Here is a 5,258-nt window from a genome sequence, read left to right on the forward strand (position 1 = left end):
GTAGGATGTGTCACAGGCTATGAGCCTTTATTCTTTCTCAAAGCATTAAGCCTCCAAATTAGAGGGTACTCAGTCCTCCTAACGTCAGCATCCGCTTCTCTGGAGTATTTTCTTTAATCATCAAGCTACTTTGCCCAAGTAGAGAGGACTTTTATTCCAACACAAAAGCTGAGTCTAGTCTAGTCTACCAGCGACTGGTTGAGTGACGGGGTGAGAAGGGGGGGGGTCGGAAAGCGAGAACCCTCTGATATCGAAAGCAAAAACACGACTGAGATAGGTCACAGGGTTTCAGGTATTTACTGAAATGTGGTAGGGAGAGTAGAGAAATTCAGAAGAGACTCCAGTCCCCACAGTAACAAGGAGACCAAGTCAGGCAAAATACAGGATCAGAGCTTTTTGGAAACCTGTCAGAGAAGAGAAGACATAAAGCTAAAGAGACTAAATCCCAGAAGGTGGCAACTTTTCCTGGAGGAGAAGCCTCCAAGAACTGTTAAAGCTGAGTATGGGGGCAGCAACACCGATTGCATCCTGACCTCTTCACTGACCCCCACTGACCCCCCCTGACCTCCCTGACCTCCCCACTAACCCCACACACTGACCACCCACTGGCCCCCCACTGGCCCCCACTGGCTGCCTTGTTGCACCATTCATCCCCTGCTTCAACAGTCATCTGTGCCTTGGAATGGCAACTATTGAAAACAGATATCGTCATGTACCGTGCAAGCAGATGCATAGTTTGGAGACAAACACTGGCTCAGGTGGAGCTGGTGGCATCTGAAAAATGCATAAGAACGATGTAACCTGGCGTCTCTTCCTCTGAGATGAGCGCCTGTGTGTTCCCTCCACCACTTGGCTTTCAGAGCAAGTTCACATCTGTCCATGTTCCACATGCCTGGGATGCCGTCGAGATGTGTCAACAGGCAGAGCCTGGGGTTGGAAAGGCTCAGCGTCTTAATTGCACTCACAGGCCAGGAACTTGGGGAATGATGTAAGATGGGATAGTCATCAGCCAATCACACTGAAAGGCTCCTCTGGCCTTGCCACAAGGAGACTGACGCCAAAGGTTACAGAGGCCTCTGTTCCCTGCTTTCATCGGGATTCAAAGGTCTGGGGCATCCACATCTGCCATGCTGGCCCTAAGTAAGCAGGCATCTGTTGTCTCAGCTCATCAGCCACCCCCCTCAAACCTCTTGTGGACTTCCCAACGCCTGTCCATGACCTTCTAATGTCTTACAAAGAAGCCACACTTCCCTTCTATCTTCCCTTCTATCTTCTGAGGTCTCCCCAAGGCTCAGGTCTGAGACCTACAGACCGCATCCTACCCCGTCTGCACAGCCCAGTGCAGTTTGAATCTAAGCTGTTCCCCATATGCTCATGTGCTCAAGGCTTGGCTCCGAGCTAGTGCTGATCTTTAGGGAGGTGTCACAAACATTAAGAGACAGGGCTACCTAGAAGAAGTAGGTTACTAGGGCACACCACTGAAGGTTGCATCTACTCCCAAGTCCCTCCCTCCCTCCCTTCCTCCCTTCCTCCCTTCCTCCCTTCCTCCCTTCCTCCCTTCCTCCCTTCCTCCCTTCCTCCCTTCCTCCCTCTCTGCTCCCTGTCTACCTTGAGGTGAACAGCCCCTGACATATACTTTCTACCCACCATCATCTTCTGCCCCCCGCTGACTCAAAGCAATGGATCCAGCTAAGCTTGAATTAATACACCTGAAATAGGAAGCCAGAGTAAAACTTTCTCTCAGCTGTCTCTCACAGAGACAGAAAGGGTGCACCTGTGCTCACACACATATATCATACACACACATTCACATGCTAATAATAAAGTCTAAAACACAGAGCTCTGAGGGAGCTATCTATACACGGGTCAGCATACATTCTGCATGCATAGGAGGCTGGCATGATTTACATGCTGTACCTCCATTAAACCTATCAAGGCTTTTTAATACCGTCTAGGGGTATTTGTGTACATTTATAAGGTGAACAAAATCATTTGATGATAATCGCTAGGCCAGTGTAAAAATAATTATAGCCATGCCCCCCCTTGTATTTGACTTATATATTTGTAAGTTAAGGCCTGCCTGAGCTACATTAGTGAGTTCAAGCCCACCTTGAACACATTAGGGAAATTCTGTCTCAAAAATTAAGAGCTTAGCCTGATGACAAGAGATGAAAACCTCCCTTCAAGTTGTTGGCCAGGTGTCCCAGAGACCTCAAAATAACACAGGCTATATTACCATTGCTCCTGCTTGCCAGCCAGGCTTCAGTGAGAAGACTGTATTGCTGAAGACACCAGACAGTGTGGTCACAAGACATGAGGAAACCAAGGTGCTACTGACCAAGAAGCTCCCCCTGTATGCTAGCTTTCACTTTCCGGTGCTACGAAGGCTACAAGGGGAGAAAAGTTACCAACAGTCCTCCTCTGTTATGAACCCTGTGAGCTACAATAACAACCACCCTGACAAGACAGGACCATGCGTACAATATTTCCGTGAATGTTATCCGAGTAACTAACTGCTTTCGGATTGGGTTTAAGGCTGATTGCCCTGGAGGAAACTCCTGCCTGGTGCTGTGTATCCCTGGTAGAAAGCCTACTCCTATCATGTCGCTAAACGGACATGGTGTGAACCTGTCTACTGAATCTTGATCTCTGTCCTCAGGGGGTGGAGCAGCCCTCGGTCCTCAGGAGAGAAGCTCCCTCTTTGTAGTAAAGATCCTTGTTACAGAGAGTCACAACTGGCCAAAGTGCAGAGAGTAAGTGCCTGTAGAGTGGTCAGCCAGAAACGGGACATCCATGTCACCATTCCTCGTCTCCCCCAAAGTTCAGGAAGCATCATGGAAGATGAAACAGAAAGATGGTAAGAGCCAGAGGCCATGGATACCTGAGACGAGGCAGTGTCTTCTGTCCTCGTGCATTTTCACAGCAGCTGTGGTTGCCTGCACATGATCAAGTCGGTCAACATTCCAGAATGGATGGCAGAGGGTTCACAAGGCCCCACTCGCTCACCTTTTGGTGCTATGAAGGCTGCCAGGGGAGAAAAGTTATCAACGGGCTTACTCGGCCCGTTGAATGGGGTAGTCAGTGTTCTTCAGTTGTATACCCCCAGTGCGACAATGAAAGGTCCCACATCCATGCACATTTCACTAATGCTTATGAAACTCAGTGGGTTAATTGTTTTTTTTTTTTTTTTAAAGAACAAGATGTGGAGTTGGAAGAGGGACATGGGGTGTCTGGGAAAAGTTGGAATGAGGAAAGAAGGTGGATATGATCAAGTAACATTCTAAACACATATGACGTTCTCAGTGAAAGAATAAAATGTATTTAAATATAATTATAAATATATAACATATTATACATAATATAATAAATATATTATATATATATACACATATATGTGATATAGTCAGTAGCAGAAGACTTACCTAGCATATGCAGTGCCCAGGATTCCATTCTCAGGACTGAAAAATATGGAAAAAAAAAAGAAAGAAAGAAAGAAAGAAAGAAAGAGAAAAGAGGGAGAGAGAAGGGGGAGAAGGAATTTAAAAATAAAAGACAGTCCCTTGTCCTTTGCCCGGTCTCCCAGCTCGAGATGACAGGAAAGCAATAGCACCTGTCACAATGGGGTACTCTTCAAGTTTTCAAGTCTTCTATACCTAAAACAGGCATGGGGCATGAAACACAAAGTATCTTATCTGCCTCCCGATTTCATTCGCTGCCGTGAACTGAACTAACTGTTCAACGTAGTAAAGTGCTGAGTTCCCCACTGCGGGAGGGTAGGAAAGTCTCCTGGGATGCTACTGAGGAAGGAGACCCCTCTCCCAGGAAGAATCTTGTTCTCCACAGAGTCGCTGTTCTATGTCCTTGTGATGCTCTGGGGAGCAAGCTACAAATTAAATCAGAGCCACAACAGAAAGCAGGCCTGCTGTCCCTCCAGGAAGTTCCTTCAGTGCCACAGAGACTAGCTTGAAGCAGGATACATTGGTGGAAACAGCTCTTAAAAAACAAGCCCAAAGTCTCAAATGCTCGACTGTGTTTGGGTAGGAAGGGCCGAAATGCCACGTTAGATCATGTGGCAGAAAGAACGTGAGCCGAGAGTTCTTGTCTTGGTCGCGACACCAGAGCTGTGCAGCAGCAAGCGCTCTCTGGGCATTGGCTTCAGTCCCAAAAAAGAAGGCCAGTGGACTAAACTGTTTTCTGAAGTCTTAGTTGCATGGACATGTCTTCGCTTCTCCCCATGGCTGCCACACTGTGACTTTTACCCACATACCCTTTGTACTTTTTGCACAATATTTTTTGGTAAAACTTGCCTCATTTCCTCAATTGTTTTTTCCTTGAAAGTGATTTTAAGAGGAAACTCAGCAGAATTAGCACGAATGGAAATTGTTGTCCCTGGCCAGAGCAGAAGTCAGCCATAAAATAAAGACAATGAAAACTCAGGGATGCTTTTCATCATGACCCGGAGTGTGGGAAGTGCTGCCTGCAGGCCCGGGTGCCTGGATACCTCTCCCCATCTCTCTCCTGCTCCTCTCACCATTCCATCCCCTTCTCCTTTCCTCTCCCCTCTTCTTTTCCTTCCCCTCCCTCCCTTCCTGTGAAACAGAAGGAAGTGTACACCGTAGAAAGATGCTAAGAACCATCCAGAATATGTTTGAGAGTTCCCCTTGACTAATCAGAAAGACAGAAAGAGAACCTAGCAGGGAATAACTGCTCATTGTACCCCCTAAATATCAGTGTCCTGACTTTACCATCGAGACCATTCCAAGATTGGTAAGATTTTTCTCCTTCATTGATCTTCTGCAGGGGTCCCACTACAGCAGAAGAATGACATCAGCAAATGGGAAAAAATTCTGAGAAACAGACTATGCTGAGGGTAATGGCCTTCAATGTCCAAATAGACTGGGCTGACAGTGATCCCTCAGGAGCCATAGACCAGCAACAAAAACCGTGACACCAGGCACGAGGAGCCCCTTTGAACTGTAGGTCAAGGTTTTCCAAGACACTCTCCACATCTAGTCTATTCCTGTTGCCCTTGGTTGCATCCCAGAAGCAAGTAAGTCTCTACTGCTGGATACACCCGGTACTTTGGAAACAGCACCCAGAAGATGCAAGCTGGTTGTGAACTGAAAGTTTCCTCTCTGAGGACCAGCTTCACCAGAAGGAGAGAGACAACCAGTCATTCTACCAAGATGTGGTTCCTGTGAACTAAATGAAGGACAGAGTGACACAATTTTTTTTTTTTTTTTTTTTTTTTTTTTTTT

This window comes from Mus pahari, chromosome 6 (genome assembly GCF_900095145.1).
Source record: "Mus pahari chromosome 6, PAHARI_EIJ_v1.1, whole genome shotgun sequence".
Classification (NCBI taxonomy): Eukaryota; Metazoa; Chordata; class Mammalia; order Rodentia; family Muridae; genus Mus; species Mus pahari.